Source organism: Apodemus sylvaticus, chromosome 15, assembly GCF_947179515.1.
Source record: "Apodemus sylvaticus chromosome 15, mApoSyl1.1, whole genome shotgun sequence".
NCBI lineage: Eukaryota > Metazoa > Chordata > Mammalia > Rodentia > Muridae > Apodemus > Apodemus sylvaticus.
The window spans coordinates 42,497,504-42,516,015 of NC_067486.1; the positions used below are offsets into that span (position 1 = coordinate 42,497,504).

Below are 18,512 nucleotides of genomic sequence, written 5' to 3' on the forward strand. Positions count from 1 at the left end.
GACTCCTTATCTCTTCTGCAGGCCACTCTGTCAGCAAAGACTCCCAGACTCTCCTCTCTGTTCTGGGAAAGACCCTCTGGAAGGCCCCCAGCATGTTACCTTAAGATTGTCAACTCTGAAAGCCAGGGTTTTCTGTTTATATTCCTAAGTTTATACTCCTCTTTAGTTGCCTGGGACTTTGGGATGTTATCTTCTCAGACTGAAACACTAATTGTGAACATTAACTGCTATTCTATGTCTCAATCCAAAGTTCTGGCAAAGTCAATATGTTCTTTCTTCAAAGTATTTTTTTTTTAAAGAAAAGCTTTATTCTCTGTTGGTTAGATTTTAATTATTTGTTTTGAACAAATGCATCTGATTCTTGTAGGTAATTGTGTTTTCAATCAGCAAAGATGTTCATAAAAGATAGAATTTCTGTTCATAACCAAACTGGAAGAAAATTGTATCTAAGTGATGACACTTCTGAATTTAAAGTTAAACCAAATTTTAGGTAACTCAGTTCATTATTTATATTTATCCTGAAAGTGTCTAAGCTTGTAACTGCATGTGCTGATGTGACAACAATTTGGCACCAGAGTGCCAAGTTGTACTCCTGACTCTTAGAACCACAGATGTCTTCCTAGACTGCTTATTATGGGTTGTATCTGACTAAAGCAAAGTAGAAACTAGCATAATCTGTTTTCTGGCACATAATCTATCTGTCATCAGTTACCATCTATCCAACAGTTAAATAGCACTTAACTATATGCTAGGCGTACTTTCAAGATGCAGAGATTAATCAGTGAAGAAAAACAGACTCTTGATTCAAGGTGAAAGATTCCCAGTGGAGAATAAGCACAACAAATCAGTAAATTCTATAGCATGTTAAAAGGCAATGTCTTATATAAACAAGAAATCAGGAAACAAAAAAAGGTATGATCTATCTAGGTAGGTCCACAGAAAGCACTGCAAGAAGTCCATAGTTAGACAGTGGTGTCAGATAGCCTAAGGAGAGTGAAGAAAGGCAGTGTCGCTAGCCAAAGGAGCTGCAAGTGCTAATGACCCAAGTAGGAAGCAAGTTTGGCATCTTCAGAAAGAAGCAGGAAAGCTAGTGTCGCTGATGCCGAAGACACTTTGAACAAGAAATGTTGGAGAAGTAAGTGATGGGCTAACTTTTGTGGATCATAGGATTCCCTTTGAGGTCTTGGCAATGACTTACATGCCAATAGAGCAGCACTAGCTTCTGTGTTGAGACTATTCTGACAGAGGCGAAGATGGACCAGGGTCCACATGGGAGACTATGGGAATAATCAAGGCTCTCCTAGGAGTGACATCAGTGGAGATGGTGAGAAATCACCAAATCCTGAACATAGTTGGAGGTGAGCAGTTTCCAGTTGTCTGGATGTGGGCAGTTTCCAGTTGTCTGGATGTGGGAAGGAAAGTGGGTGAAGAGTCAAGGATGACTAAAATTTTGGCACAAACAATAAGAAAGATGAAACTGTCTTTAAATGAGGAAGATGGTTGCGGGCTCCAGGCGAGGGATGTTGGGCACTGTGTGAGGACAACAGAGTGAAGAAGCGGGGGGGGGGGGGGGGGGGGGGGGGAGAAGGGGGAGGAACTTGAGGTGGGAACCTAGCCAAGTTAGGTATTTGAGATAAGTGGGCACAAGGTGTGGCATTTCCAGCTGTAAAGCATGGTGAGAACCTCATCTTATGCATTTGTTTGTTTGTTTATTTATTTTCAATGATCTAGGGACTTTAGGCTCCTCCTCCTCATAGAACCCAGAGAAACACCTATACAAACAGGCTGACCATGGCCTGCACTTACATACAAGGGCCTTTAATCTTGCCAGGTTTCTGGACTTGTGCCTGGCTTCTGTCACATCCACTCCCCTATCTTGGTCTTGGCAAAATGAAATCTTTCCTGAAACCCTTAATTCCCTGGTGCCACTCAGTCAGCTTCTAAACTATAACTCAATGCCTTACAACTTTTCCACGCCAGAGAACATTTATATGTATTATTTATTTTGACTAAAGGGCTTATATGCTTTATTTATTTTGATTATAGGGTTGTCCTAGCCAGAACTACTTGTCCTCCTCCCTTCCAACCTTTGCCAACTGTTTCTCTGGCTTAGAAGGATCTGCAGTTCCTATTGGTACATCATTATTCACTGTAGGGAACATTCGTTTGCTGAATCAAAGCCCTTGCCAAGACACTCTAGCCCAAGATATTGCACAGACCATAATATTAATTAATTAACTTACATTTCACCACAGTCTGCCCTCCCTCTCTCTCCTCCCAGTCCTCCCCACTCAACCTCTCCACTCCTTTCTTCTCTTTCTCCCTTTCTGTTCAGAAAAGAGGAGCCTCCCATGGATATCAATCCTTCCTAAGACGAGGCACATTTTCTCTTATTGAGGTGACATGAGGCAGCCCAGTAGGGGCAAAAGGTAAATGCAAGCAACAGAGTCACAAACAGCCCCTTCTTCTGCTCCTAGGAGACCCACAGGAGGACTAAGCTAGACAATTGTTTCATTTGCAGGGGGCCTAGATCTGTCCCACGCAGGATCCCTGTTTAGCAATGCAGTCTCTGTGAGTTTCCATTGGCCCAGGTTAGCTGATTCTGTAGTTTTCTTGTGTTAACAAACTATATTCTTATGACATAACATAGAGCCAGGTGGTGGTGGCACACACCTTTAATCCCAGCACTTGGGAGGCAGAGGCAGGTGGATTTCTGAGTTCGAGGCCAGCCTGGTGTACAGAGTGAGTTCCAGGACATCCAGGGCTACACAGAGAAACCATGTCTGGGAGGGGGGGGGGAGGGAAGACACAACCCAGAGTCCCTTTTATAACCTTCTTTCCTGATGATTGTCCGGGTGAATATTATCACCTAAGATGTAAATTAGGGTGAACTAATACTGTGGTTGTGGCCATTACTGGGTATAATCCACCTGCCCTTTTGCAGGGTATGTGTGTGGGGATCAGGGAAGGAGATCAGAATGCTATCAAAATTGAACTTAATTGTCACACATGGGCTTCTAAGATCAGGCTTCTTGGCTGTGTGACTGTGCTTTAAGGTAGTGGTTCTCAATCTGTGGGCCATGGCCCTTTTGAAGGTTGAATGACTCTTTCACAGGGGTTTTCTATCAGATAGCGTATGTATCAGGTATTTACATCACAATTAACAACAGTAGCAAAACTACAGTTATGATAGAGCAATGACATAATTTTAAAATTGGGGGTCACTACAATGTGAATTGCCATATTAGTCTCAGCATTAGGAAGGTTGAAAACCATTGCTATAAGCCTTTCCATTGTTTCTGACATGTTTCTAGTAACTTCCCTGTGTTCCTGACCACTGACTCGTCTGTATCTTCTGCATAGTCTATGGCATTTCTTCCTATGAAATAGTTGAATGCATTGTGGGGTATTATGTTGATGCTTTTTGCTCATAACCAGCGAACAACACCTGTAAAACTTATTGGAGTCAGATGTAGATATTGCAAGGGTCAACCTTTTGCATTATGTAGTACCTATTACTTTTTAGTACCTTTAAATTGTGCTATGAGCATGTGATGTGTATCATTCTCTCCATTTATCCATTTACTTAGTAGGTATTCCAGTTCAGAAAATGCTGAATCGTATGTGGTTGCAGAGATCCAAAGCTAGAAAGCTAACATCACAAGTTTGATGTTAGTATGGGCTACATAGTGAGACCTAGTCTCACAAACAAATAAAATACCGCTCCCCAAAACACCCAACAGTTGGGTCGAGGCTCTAAAAACAAAGGCGTAATCATCCATTCTGGAAGGCCATTCTCTATTGAAACAGACTAGCAAGTAATGATTGATGCTCGAGAAATTCCATGGGAGTACCTTGGGACCATGAACAAACAGATACCCTCACAGCTGGAGAGTGAAACAGAGTAGGTGACCTGCCTTTCTTCTTTTCTTCTATTTTCTTTTCCCTTCCAATAAAGGATGTGTATTAAGTAGGTGGAGAAAGGGTCATAGCACCCCATTCAACTATTTCATAGAAAAAGAATGCCTATAGGCTATGCAGAAGATACAGAAGAGTCAGGGGTCAGGGACACAGGGAAGGGCTCTATGCAGTGGTAAACTGTGTAGAGCCAAAGAGATATGGTAAGGAGCATATCATATTTAGGGGATGATGCATGAATTACTTTGGTTTGTACTATCAAGTGGGCAATAGAAAATGAGGCAAGGATCATAACATGAGCAGGAGGAGACTCCCACATTACTCGGCAATGGTCAAACCAAACATTAGAAGGAGAACCTCTGTAAGGTTAAAGCAACTTCTTATTTATGAGGTCAGACTGTGTCACCAGAAGACAGAATGTGATTTGTAGTTGTTTTGAGTTAACTTGTGAATGGTTGCTGTGGTTGGAGAAGATGTAGAAGGAAGACTGCATTCTGACACCTTCTTTCACTCCAAGGAGAATGCGTCTGCTCCTAAGTTTCAGGGCACATTTACATACACATTTACAGATAAAGGTGCTCCTCACATGTATGTCATCAGGGATTCTGTGAGAATGGGAAGGCATAAGTCTTCTGAAAAAAGCAGAATAGTATGTACTCTCTGCTCCCCTGTTCTTTTCCTACTCTCTTTCATTTCAAGTCTTTATTAAACAGGTAAAGGAAACCCATAAGATCTCCAAGTAGCCATTAACCCCATGTGGCTACCGAGTGAGCAGAGACTGAAGGAAAGGCCATCCAGAGACTACCCTGCCTGGGGATCCATCCCATCTGCAGACACCAAACCAGGACACTATTGCTGATGCCAAGAAGCACTTGCTGACAGGAGCCTGATGTAGCTGTCCCTTGAGAGGCTCTGCCAGAGCCTGACTAATACTGAGGTTGAAGTGTGATAGCTCATCTGAGATACGTTCTCAGGGTGAAACACTCACACAAGTTTGTAACTAACATGGTCACATCTCTAAAACATTATTCCCATGGAATTCCTTCCTAAAATCAGAATAGCAGGGCACTGTGACTTTGTGGAGGGTTTTACTATAGAAAGTCAGAGTTAGATGTGTTTCTGAGGTGCTTTTCAGTCTCTGGCTGGTGAGCATTTGTTTTTGTTTTTGTGTTTTTTTTTTTTTTAAATTTTCACTGATGTTTTTATGAATGACAGTTTTTCTTTCAATTCCCTATTCTATAGTCATATTTTTCATAGTAGTTTGGAAATGCTGAATAAGTGGCAAAGAAAGATTGTTTTATGGTAATATTTGGTAGCAAAAATATTAAGCTTAATTTCACAACTTATAAAAGTGAGCTTCTTACATTTAGTGACTGGTGAATTTAATTTTTATCCATTTCTTTATTTGTGTGTGTGTGTGTGTGTGTGTGTGTGTGTATTTATGCATATGCATGGTGCATGTGTTTAGGGGGTTAGAGGACCTCTTTTGGGACTCTACCATGTCAGTGCCTAGGGTTGCAGTCAGGTGACCAGACTTAGCTGCTAGAGGCATCTCAGTAACTGGGTTATGATAGTTTAAGTTTACATTTTGCTTCTGCTGAGTACTGTGATTCTGACTGCTGAGAATTCTGCAGTAAGAAGCAAAACTGACATACTCGAGCTTGGCAGTCTTGCAGAGGAAGGTAAAAAAAAAATAACAAAAGTTAACAAAAAACCCAAAGATTCCATATTATAAAATAGACCATGAAGATACGTCTCTGTGGATATTAAATAGAATGATGTAATTTAGAATATCTTGAGAAGAAAGCCTTCTGAGGAAGACTCACTGGCGCTGAGCCTTGAGAGAGTCCTTCCTATATGGAGTATCCAGGAAAGTGGAGACAACCTGTCAGATACTACCTCCCGATTCACCCAGCGTCCACTTGTCATCAAACCCACGGTGCTTATAAGTCCATGCAGGCTCCCTCACTCTTTGGAACTTGTGCTCTTGTGGAGAGAAGGTGGATGAGGTCAGCACCCTGGGGATCAGTCAGGGTCACTGCCCATCAGTATGTTTGCAGTGCATGTCTTTGATTGCATATGTTCCTAGGGTGGGTCTGTTCTCCCTTTGAGCTTGATACTCATGTGTGGCATGCATGTTCTCACCATCCTGTTCTGACTCATACTTGGCATCTGAGAAATGAGCATCTACAATAGCCTTCTAATTGTGTCTTTGCCTGTAGGCCTTTCTCCCTTTCATAAATTCTGGGCATGGCTGACAAGTTAGTCCTGATGAAGTGCCAATTGGATCACCCAACTTTTCTGTTCCTTAAGTTTTTCTTAATACGTTTCTGGCCAAGGAGCAGTTCGAGGGAACACGATGTGCTTCTGATCTTTCTTTTGGCTCTCTCTCCACAGTTTATAGAGAAACACACTCTGCAACCAAGATTTTTAGCAGAGATTCAGAAGACTTAAATCCCAGCTTTAAATCTAGCCACCGTGGCAAATTTCTGTTTTTTAGCCTGCATTGCTCAGGCATGTAGAAATGTCCTTCTCCCTAAAACCTGCTACTCTGTCTCTGGAATGTGTGAGAACATCCTGACAAGAGCTTAGGCTGTGGAGTCATCAGACCAGATTCAAGTCTCAGTTCTGCTACTAAATTAGCCCGAGGAACATTCCCAAGAGTGTATTGTTTCATCACCTCTGAATAGCAGGAGGCACATAGAAATTTGTATTCCTTGAAGTTGGGCAGATAAAACATCTTAAGTTTTAAGCGCCTAGTTTGCAGTGAATTCTTAGTTCTTAACCTCTGTTTACACAAGTGTCAAACTGCATATTGATTAATAGATGGGATCTTCTAGCTTTTTTTCTGCACCCCTGGGCATAGTTATCTCCTTAATTTCAAAAAACCTTTTATTATTCTCATACAGTACATCTCAAGCACAGTTTCTCCTCCTTCCATTCTTCCCAGGCCCTTCCCCTACCTCTCCCAGATCAGTTTCTCCTCTATCTCCTTTCATCATATCATGGCTGGATACAACAAACCAGTAGAAAGAAAGGGCCCCAATCACAGGCAAAATATCCAGAGATACCTGCTCTCCTATTGCTGGAAGTCCCACAGAAACACTAAGCTACACAACTATAAGGTATATTCAGAGGCCCTAGCTTAGACCTGTACAGGGTCCATGTTTGTTAAGTCGGTCTCTGTGAGCCTCTATGAGCCCTGCTTAGTTGATTCTGTGGCCCATGTTCTTGTGCTGTCCTTGGTCCTTGGCCCCTCTGTCTTCTACAATTCCTCTTTCTCCTCTTCTGCAGGGTTCTCCTGGTTCTTCCTAGTGTTTGGTTGTGGGTCTGTGCCTTTTCTCCTATTGATTGCTGGATGAAGCCTCTCTGATGACAATTGGGCTAGATACTAGTCTATGAGTATAGCAGAATATCATTAAGAATAATTTTATTGAGTTTTTTTTAAATGCCAATTGTGTTTGTTTCTATTTTGGGTCTCAGAGCAGTCCTGCCTTTAGTTCCTGATCATTCAGGTGGTGTCAGACAGGGTTCCATCTCCAGGCACCGGCCACAAGTTGGAACAGTCTTGGTTTTGCTACTCCAACAAGTTCTAAGCCATAATTGCCCCAGTATGTCTTGCAGTCAGGACAGATTGAAGATAGAAGGTTTTATGGGTGGGTTGATGTCCCAGACCCACAGATATGTGCCTTGCCTGGTTATAGAAGATGGTTGCTTCAGGTTCCATATCCTCCATTACTCAGAGACTTTGCCAGGGTTGCTCTCATAGACTCCAGGGAGTTTCCACTGCAGTTGATTTCTTATCCCTCCCATATGCCCTCCAATTCTAGTCATCTCTTCTAGTACTCATTCCCACCCGATCCTTTCTGTTTCCATCCCCACTGCCCCAGTCCACATCCTCAAAACATTTTTTCAGTTACTTAAATTTTTTAACAGTTGTTACCTCCTCCAAGTCTGCCCTCCCACAGTTCCTCATTCCACTCCTCCTCTCTTCCCCACCTTCAAGAGGATGCCTCTCCTCTGCCAGGCCTACTCACTCCCTGGGGCCTCAAATCTCTTAGGGGTTAGGAGTATCTTCTCTCACTGAGGCCAGACCAGGTAGTCCTCTGCCGCATATGTGTTGCACACTCACAAAATTTATATTTCCCTTTTTTATTTATTCTTCTCTCATATATTATATCCAGACTGCAGTTTCCCCTCCATCCCCTACCTCTGTCTCCCCCATGTCTCCCCCTTCCTCTAGATCCTCTTTTCCTCCATCTCCCCTTAGAAAAGAGCAGGCCTGTCAGGACATTGGCCAAATAAAATATAACAAGCTACAATAAGATCAGGCACATATTCTTACATCAAGACTGGACAAGGTAACCCAATAGGAGGAAAAGGGTCCAAAAGGTAGGCAAATGAGTCAGAGATAGCTCCTGCTCCACTGTTAGGAACCCCACAAGAATATCAAACTACACAACTATAACTTTTATGTAGAAGACCTAGGTCAAACCTTTACAAGTTCCCTGATTTCTGTGAGCCCACCTGAATCCAATCAGTTGATTCTGTGGGCCCTGTTCTTGTGGTGTCCTTGATCCATCTGGCTCCTTCGATTGTTCCCCCACTCCTCCACAGGACTCTGCTCCACCTAATGTGTGGCTGTGGGACTCTGCATCTGCTCCCATTCATTGTTGGATGATGTCTCTAATGTCTCTCTGATGATGATTGTGCTAGCTCCAGTCTCAGCACCTCCCGAGTCAGAGGTTTTTGTGGCTGGACTGGTGTGCTAGTTCGTCCATGGAGGCCTTGCCTGGTTACAGAGGATGACTGATTCAGGTTCTGTGGCTTCTTTCTGTTCTAGAGCTCTCAAGTGTGCTGTTAAGCTGCTAGTGTATGCTCTTTCTAGTTTCTTCTTGGAGACACTCAGAGCTTTGAGTTTTCCTCCTAGCACTGCTTCCATTATGTCCCATAGGTCTGGATATATTGGGCCTTTATTTTCCTTCCTTCCTTCCTTCCTTCCTTCCTTCCTTCCTTCCTTCCTTCCTTCCTTCCTTCCTTCCTTCCCTCCTTCCCTCCTTCCTTCCTTCCCTCCCTCCATCTTTCTTTCTTTCTTTCTTTCTTTCTTTCTTTCTTTCTTTCTTTCTTTCTTTCTTTCTTTCTTTCTTTCTTTCTTTCTTTCTTTCTTTCTTTCTTTCTTTCTTTCTTTCTTTCTTTCTTTCTCCCTTAACCAAGTTATCATTGAGTAGAGTGTTGTAAGATTCCATGTGTATGTGGGCTTTCTGTTGTTTTTGTTGCTATTGAAGACCATTATTAGTCTGTTATCTGATAAGATGCATGGTATTATCAATCTTCTTGTATCTGTTGGGAATTGTTTTGTGACCGACTATATGGTCAATTTTAGAGAATGTACCATGAGGTGCTGAGAAGAAGGGATATTCTTTTGATTTAGGATAAAATGTTCTATAGATATGTGTTAAGTCCATTTGGTCCATTAAATCCATTTGGTCCATAACTTCTGTTAGTTTCAATGTGTCTCTGTTTAGTTTGGGTTTCCATGATCTGTCCATTGAGAGTGGGTTGTTAAATTCTCCCACTGTTATAATGTGAGGTGCAATGTGTGCTTTGAGCTTCAGTAAAGTTTCTTTTATGAATATGGGTGTTCTTGCATTTGGAACATAGATGTTCAGATTTAAGAGTTCATCTTGGTAGATTTTTTCTTTGATCAGTATGATAACTTTTGGTTGAAAGTTGATTTTATTCAGTATTAGACTGGGTACTTCTGCTGGTTGAGCGTTTGCTTGGAAAATTGTTTTCCATCACTTTACTCTGAGGTAGTTTCTCTCTTTGACATTAAGGTGTGTTTCCTGTATGCAGCAAAATTCTGGGACCTGTTTACTTATATAGTCTGACAGTCTTTTTATTGGGGAATTGAGTCCATTGATGTTAAGGTATATTACAGAGCTAGCTCCAGCTGCTGTGGAATTTAAGGCATAGCCCAGAACTCAAGGCATCTGCCTAACTCGGCTTTTCAAATGTTGGCTTATAGGAAGTTTGGTGAGTGGCCTCAACCTAAGCAACTCACTAGGGAAGTTATGTGAAATTATTTAAAAGAACAAGGGGATCAAACAATACTCTCAACAATTCTTCATTAAAAAGTTACACAGAAATCACACAGAAATGAAAAATGGATTTTTTTTGCCTTCCTTCTTGTGTGTATCTTATGGGAAGTGGTTGAAAAGAAAAAAAAGAACAACTGGAATGAGATGGTTGTTCTGAGCAAGAGTCTCAAGCCAGTGCATTTATTGGAATAGGAAATAGTAACCAAGAAATGCAGCAGCTGAACTTGAAAGGGAAGGACTACTGTACAGCCAAAACTTTGTACATATCTGATTCAGACAAGAGAAAACATTTCATGTTGTAAAGAAGAGAGATGACATTGGTGTGTTTCTAAACAAGCAGATAAAAGTCATCTCCAAACCTTCCAAAAAGAAGCAGTCATTGAAAAATGCTGACTGGTGAATTGCCTCAGGAACAAGGGTGGTTGTGTTTAATTGACTTTGATCCCAGACAGTTAGTACAAGATACTTTCATGTAGAAGGAAGGAATTTCCTCGCTAGTTCACAACAGTGGGGAGCATTTTACTTTCATCTTTTGGACGATGATGAATCAGAAGGAGAGGAGTTCATTTAGAGATGATTACCTCCAAAACAGACAGACTGTCAAGCTTGTGTGCTCAGTTACTAGCACGGCACTCCCAAGATTGATAATTAGGAAAGCTGATAAGCAGACAGCATGACTGGATGCAGATGACCCTGACTCACAGCTCCACGAGTGTGCTTTTTACTTTAAGTACAGAGAGAATGTACTTGTGCCTTTCTCAAGAAAGAATAATCCAATTTCAGGCCACTCCATGTCCAAAAGAACAAAATAAGAAATGATAAATGATGGAGCTTCCTGGACAATCATTAGCACAGATAAGGCAGAGTATATGTTCTATGAGGGAATGGGCCCTGTTCTTGTCCCAGTCAGTCCTGTGCCTGTCACAGAAAATCTTCTATTGAATGGCAGTGAGGATGTAGCAGTGCTTGAACTTATGGGACAAAACTTTACTCCAAATTTACAAGTATGGTTTGGGGATGTAGAAGCTGAAACAGAGTACAGATGTGGAGAGAGCATGCTCTGTGTGGTCCCAGACATTCCGAGAAGGTTGGAGATGGGTCCGACAGCCAGTCCAGGTTCCAGTAACTTTGGTCCTTAATGATGAAATCATTTACTCCACCTCTACGTACACACCAGAACCAGGGCCAAGGCCATACTGCAGCACTGCAGGAGCAATTCTCAGAGCCAACTCCAGTCAAGTGCCCAGCAATGAGTCAAACACAAACAGGGAAGGGAATTACACAAATGCCAGCACAAATTCTACCAGTGTCACATCGTCCACATCAACCATGGTGTCCTAACTACCATCTTTTTGCTGGGACTTAAACTGACTTGAATGTAGCAAAAAGTTGACAGAAAAAGGCAAGGATAAAGTGAACAATCTTTTGTGGTTTCTTGGGGAAATGTTTCATAGCAGGTGATTCAAAACTGCAAGTGCAGATGTGAAATGCAGAAGCCACAGAACAACATCAAAATGTCCAGGCTGTTGGAAATCCAGGTTTTCAGCTGTCTATCTCTCTCTCACACACCTTTTTGGTTGTTTTTGGTTTGGTTGTGATTTAATGGTCAGGAATAGATGCGTGGCTGGAGCACAGGTTAAGCTAGAAGACACAAACCTAATGTAGATTGATGGACCAAGGGACTTGTATAAAAAAAGCTTTTTTAAAAAATTGATATATTTTTTATTTACATTTCAAATGATTTCCCCTTTTCTGGGTCCCCACTCCCTGCAAGTCCCATGAGTCCTCTTCCCTCCCCCTGTTCCTCCATCTACCCCTTCCCACTTCCCTGTTCTAGAATTCCCCTATACTCTTGCACTGAGACTTTCCAGAACCAGGGGCCACTCCTTCGTTCTTTTTGGACATCATTTAATTTGTGGATTATGTCCTGGGTATTCAAAGTTTCTGGGCTAATATCCACTTATCAGTGAGTGCATACCATGATTGATCTTTTGAGACTGGGTTACCTCACTTAGTATGATGTTCTCCAGCTCCATCCATTTGTCTAAGAATTTCATGAATTCATTGTTTCTAATGGCTGAATAGTACTCCATTGTGTAAATATACCACATTTTTTGTATCCATTCCTCTGTTGAAGGACACCTGGGTTCTTTCTAGCTTCTGGCTACTACAAATAGGGCTGCTATGAACATAGTAGAGCATGTGTCCTTATTGCATGCTGAAGAATCCTCTGGGTATATGCCCAGGAGTGGTATAACAGGGTCCTCAGGAAGTGTCATGCCCAGTTTTCTGTGGAATCGCCAGACTGATTTCCAAAGTGGTTGCACCATCTTGCAATCCCACCAGCAGTGGAGGAGTGTTCCTCTTTCTCCACATCCTCGCCAACACCTGCTGTCTCCTGAGTTTTTGACCTTAACCATTCTGACTGGTGTGAGGTGAAATCTCAGGGTTGTTTTGATTTGCATTTCCCTAATCATTAATGATGTTGAACATTTCTTAAGGTGTTTCTCAGCTCTCTGAAGTTCTTCATGTGAAAATTCTTTTTTAGCTCTGTACCCCACTTTTTAATGGGATTATTTGGTTCTCTGGGTTCTACCTTCTTGAGTTCTTTGTATATATTAGATATTAGCCCTCTGTCAGATTTAGGGTTGGTGAAGATCCTTTCCCAATCTGTTGGTTGATGTTTTGTCCTTTTGACAGTGTCCTTTGCCTTACAGAAACGTTGTAGTTTTATGAGGTCCCATTTGTCAATTCTTGATCTTAGAGCATAAGCTATTGGTGTTCTATTCAGGAACTTTCCCCCCGTACCCATGTCCTCCAGGGTCTTCCCCAGTTTCTTTTCAATTAGTTTCAGTGTGTCAGGTTTTCTGTGGAGGTCCTTGATCCATTTGGAGTTGAGCTTAGTACAAGAAGATAAGAATGGATCAATTCGCATTCTTCTGCATGCTGACCTCCAATTGAACCAGCACCATTTCTTGAAAAGACTATCTTTTTTTCCACTGGATATTTTCCACTCCTTTGTCGAAGATCAAGTGACCATAGGTGTGTTGGTTCACTTCTGGGTCTTCAATCCTATTCCATTGATCTGCATGTCTGATATTGTACCAATACCATGCAGTTTTTATCACTATTGCTCTGTAGTAAAGTTTAAAGTCTGGGATACTGAATCCCCCTGAAGTTCTTTTACTGTTGAGAATAGTTTTAGCTATCCTGGTTTTTTTTTTTGTTTTTTTTTTTTTGTTTTTGTTTTTGTTTTTTTTTATTCCAGATGAATTTAAGAATTGTTCTTTCTAGCTCTATGAAGAACTGGGTGGGGATTTTTATGGGGATAGCACTGAATCTGTAGATTGCCTTTGGCAAGATGGCCATTTTAACTATATTAATCCTGCCAATCCACGAGCATGAAAGATTTTTCCATTTTCTGAGATATTCTTCGATTTCCTTCGATTTTTGCTTTCATTCCCCTTCAACTCTTGTGAACACACTAATTGGCTCTAGATTTGACTTTCATATTTGTTAATTTGCCATGAATCAATTTTGAATTAAGTCATTACTTATTAATGCCACTGAAATTTTCATCTCCTGTTGTGATTTCTAGTTGAAATGGAAAATAAAATCTTTAGTTGTTGTCTTAAAAAAAAAAGAAATGTATTTATAGTGGTGATCTAAGGGATGCTACCAGAGCTCCGTATGGCCTTTTAGTCATTTCTGAGTTCATGGAATTGGACACCACCATTTGAAGGCTGTGTGCCTCTGCATGTTCCTCAGTTCATCTGTGATCCAGGATTTGTTCAGGTTTTCCTTTCCCCCAAACCTTGTACGTAACTTGTATTATGTGTCAGTTAAACATTTTATCCTTACTTGGAATGTTCCCAGTGATTACATTTAACAGGGTGTTTCCCACCTTGTTGGCAAATGACAAAAATATCATGAGAATTATTTGCTACCAAGATGGTGCCCATAGGGTGAAATGAGAAAAATCTCTGCAGGATGATTTATTGTATTATTTTCCTTTTATAAAGCCAAACCAGAACATCATTATAACTTTAAACTTAAGACCAGAAAATGGCTTTTGTTAGATGATAATAACTAAGCAGTACCTTAGAGACAGATAGTTGTAAGTTTATAAAAATGCAAAGGTACCTCATTTTCATTTTTCTCTTTGCCCCTTTGTTGATTTTTCCCCCTGTAGGAATGTTCTGTCCTGTTTTTTTTTTTTTTTTTTTTTTTTTTTTTTTTTTTTTCCTTTGTAGTTAAGCTTTGCTGCGTTCAGGCTTGAGTGTCAGCCTGTGTGCTAACGTTGCCAGTTTTATTTTGTTTCCACCCCTGCACTTTCGTAATGCCTTGTTCAGTTTTTGGGAATTGCAGCAGACTCATTGGGCTCCATTTAGTACAAGAACCACATCTGTGATGTTAAAGGACACAGTCTAGTGATGTCATCACCCTCGAGTAAAATCTACCTCTAGATTGTGGCAAGCTCTTACTGTCCCTTACAACAGGAGCCACTAGTACCTTCCGAATGCAGACTGTAACTTCTATGGCATTTTCTGGTGTCTTCTTGGCTCTCTGAAAGTTTTCACGTAGACGCTTGGACTCCTCTGTCAGGACCGTTGCTTTCCAGCTTCGCTGCTTTCACTCTCCATCTCGTAGACTGTACCACTGTAAGTGCCACTCTGAACGCCTTTAAATGGCCTCCTCCTCGGTTTGTCGAGGGGAAGGCCACCTGTAAAACGTGGTGGTGACAGCCTTCTTCTTATCTACCTCAGCTGTTCCAGCTATTTCTCTTCAGATCAGCTGCTGTCTACCTCCATCTCACCTCACACCTCCAGGCTGTCTCAGTGGTCCAGGGCAGAAATCACTGTGGCCTTACCTATTTTTGCAGTAACTTTTCTTGGTTTGCCTTCAGATCTGTTTCCCTCCAAGCTCCACTCCTCAGTTGCCATGGAAGCCGGACCCTGTGATCTGCTCAGAGCCTGAGCTCTTTGCACTGCCGCTGTGCTTTCTGAAGTCCTAGAGTTAGGATTTAGTTAAGTCGTTAATGAGAACAGATGAGATGCTTTTGAAGAACAAAATATTCCTTACCCAGATTTGTAACTTAAAGTACGTTTTCAAGTTCATGGCTTTATTAAAATGAACTTTGACTTTTTGAAATGCTCATTTCAGTTCTTTTGCTTAATTTGGTAAGAATCAAAACAGACTATAAGTTGTTAGTTCAAGAGTGTAACAATAAAAGCATTTTCCTATGGTTCCGTGTCAGACTCTTACCACAGAATGGTGTGAACAGATATGTCTGTTTTACCATGTTATTGATATATCGTTTGTTGGCTACTTTTATTAAAAGTCCTTTTTGTGGATTTGTAAATAAAAAAAAGAGATTAAGGAATAGTGATTGTTGTTTCCTATTATTTTTGATGTTATTTTTATGTTTGTGTAGCTATCTTCTTTTGGGTTTGCTGAAAGAAGATTAATTATGTCCAGAATTTAGAGTTCATCTTGGTAGACATTTTTCCTTTGATGAGTATGAAATGTCCTTCCTTATCTTTTTTGATTATCTTAGGTTGAAAGTCGATTTTATTCGATATTAGGATGGCTACACCAGCTTGTTTCTTGGGACAGTTTGCTTGGGAAATTGTTTTCCAGCCTTTTACTCTGAGGTAGCATCTGTCTTTCTGCCTGAGGTGGTTTTCCTGTATGCAGCAAAATGTTGGGTCATGTTTATGTGTCCAGTGTGTTAGTCTATGTCTTTTTATTGGAGATTGAGTCCATTGATGTTAAGAGATGTTAAGAAGTGATTGTTGCTTTCTGTTATTTTTGTTATTAGAGGTGGAGTTATGTTTGTGTAGCTTTCTTCTTTTTGGTTTGTTAAAAGAAGATTAATTTCTTGATTTTTCTAGTGTGTAGTTTCCCTCCTTTTGCTGTTGTTTTCCATTCATTATCCTTTGAAAGGCTGGATTTGTGGAAAGATATTGTGTAAATTTGTTTTTGTCATGAAATACCTTGGTTTCTCCATCTATGGTAATTGAGTTTTGCTGGGTATAGTAGCCTAGGTTGGCATTTGTGTTCTCTTAGGGTCTGTATGACATCTGCCAAGGCTTTCATAGTCTCTAGTGAGAAGTCTGGTGTAATTCTGATAAGTCTGCCTTCATATGTTACTTGACATTTTTCCCTTGTGTCCTTATTACATGTTGGAGCATCTTCTGGGCATATGCCCAGGAGTAGTATAGCTGGGTCCTCAGGTAGTACTATGAGCAATTTTCTGAGGAATTGCCAAACTGATTTCAAGAGTGGTTTTACCAGCTTGCAATCCTACCAACAATAGAGAAGTGTTCCTTTTTCCCCACATTTTCTCCAGCATCAGCTTTCCCCTGAGTTTTTCATCTTATTCAGTTTTTTCATCATCATTAAGTTTTCATCTTAGCCATTCTGACCGGTGTAAGGTGGAATCTCAGTGTTGTTTTGATTTGCATTTCCCTGATAACTAAGGATGCTGAACATTTTTTTTCTTTTTCTTTTCTCTCTTTTTTTTTTGTTTTTTGTTTGTTTGTTTGGTTTATTTGTTGTTGTTTTTTTGAGACAGGGTTTCTCTGTGTAGCCCTGGGTGTCCTGGAGCTCACTCTGTAGACCAGGGTGGCCTCGAACTCAGAAATCCACCTGCCTCTGCCCCCCCAAGTGCTGGGATTAAAGTCGTGCACCACCACTGCCAGGCTGAAAATTTCTTTAGGTGCTTTAGGGTTATTTGACTCTCTGGAGACTAACTTCTTGAGTTCTTTGTAAACATTGGATTTTAGCTCTCTATTGGATGTAGGGTTAATAAATATCTTTTCCTAATTTGTTGGTTGCCATTTTGTACTATTGACTGTGTCCTTGCCTTACAGAAGCTTTGCAGTTTTATGAGGTCCCATTTGTCGATTCTTGTTCTTAGAGCATAAGCCATTGGTGTTCTGTTCAGGATCTTTTCCCCTGTGCCCATGTGTTCACGATTCTTCCCCCACTTTCTCCTCTATAAGCTTTGGTGTATCTGGTTTTATGTGTAAACTTGATCCACTTGGACTTAAGCTTTGTACAAGGAGATAAGAATGGGTCAATTTGCATTTTTCTGCATGCAGATCTCCAGTTGCTCCAGCGCCATTTGTTAAAAATGCTGTCTTTTTTCCACTGGATGTTTTTAGCTCCTTTGAAAATATCAAGTGACCGTACATGTGTGGGTTCTTATCTGGGTCTTCAATTCTATACCATTGATCTTCCTGAATGTCTGCATACCAATACCAAACAGTTTTGCTCTGTAGTAGAGCTTGAGGTCAGGGATGGTGATTCCCCCAGAAGATCTTTTGTTGTGAAGAATAGTTTCTGCTATCATGGGTTTTTTGTTATTCCAGATGAATTTGAGAATTGCTCTTTCTAGATCTATGAAGAATTGATTTGGGATTTTGATGGGGATTACATAGTCTGTAGATTGCTTTTGGCAAGATGGACATTTTTACTATATTGATCCTGCCAATCCATGAACATGGAAGATCTTTCCACCTTCTGAGACTTTCTTCAATTTCTTTCTTAAGAGGCTTAAATTTCTTGTCATATAGATCTTTCACTTGCTTCATTAGGGTCACACCTAAATATGAAATATTATTTGGGACAATTGTGAAGGATGTCATTTCCCTAATTTCTTTCTCCTCTTGTTTATCCTTTGAGTAGAGGAAGGCTACTGGTTTGTTTGAGTTAATTTTATATCCAACCACTTTGATGAAGGTGTTTATCAGCTTTAGGAGTTCTCTGGTGGAAGTCTTGGGGTTGCTTAAGTATACTATCATATCATCTGCAAATAGCGATATTTTGACTTCTTCCTTTCCAGTTTGTATACCTTTGACCTCCTTTTGCTGCCTGATTGCTCTGGCTAGGACTTCAAGTACTATACTGAATATATAGGGAGAGAGTGGACAGCCTAAAATCCCGATTTTAGTGGGATTGCTTCAAGTTTCTCTCTGTTTAACTTGATGTTGGCTACCAGTTTGCAGTATATTGCTTTCCCTATGTTTAGGTATGGGCTTTGGATTCTCGATCTCTCCAGACTTTTATTATGAAAGGATGCTAGATTTTGTCAAAATCCTTTTCAGCATCTAATGAGATGACCATGTATGTTTTCCTTTATTTTGTTTATGTAGTGGATTACATTGATGGATTTCTGTATATTGCACTATCCCTACTTCCCTGGGATGAAGCCTACCTGATCGTGGTCAGTTATAATTTTGATGCATTCTTGGATTTGGTTGGACAGGATTTGGTTTAGTATTTTTGCATCAATGTTCATTAAGGTAATTGGTCTGAAGTTCTCCTTCCTTGTTTGGTCTGGTTTAGGTATAAGCTTTATTGTGGCTTCATAGAATGAGTTGGGTAATGTTCCTTGAGTTTCTATTACGTGGAAAAGTTTGAAGAGTATCGGTATTAATTCTTCTTTGAAGATCTGATAGAATTCCATGCTAAATTCATCTGGTCCTG

General features: G+C 40.7%; 1 pseudogene; it reads left to right on the forward strand.

Annotated features, from left to right (window-relative positions):
• Positions 1 to 9,932: 9,932 nt before the first annotated feature.
• Positions 9,933 to 11,360, forward strand: LOC127666078 (recombining binding protein suppressor of hairless-like; annotated as a pseudogene).
• Positions 11,361 to 18,512: the final 7,152 nt, after the last annotated feature.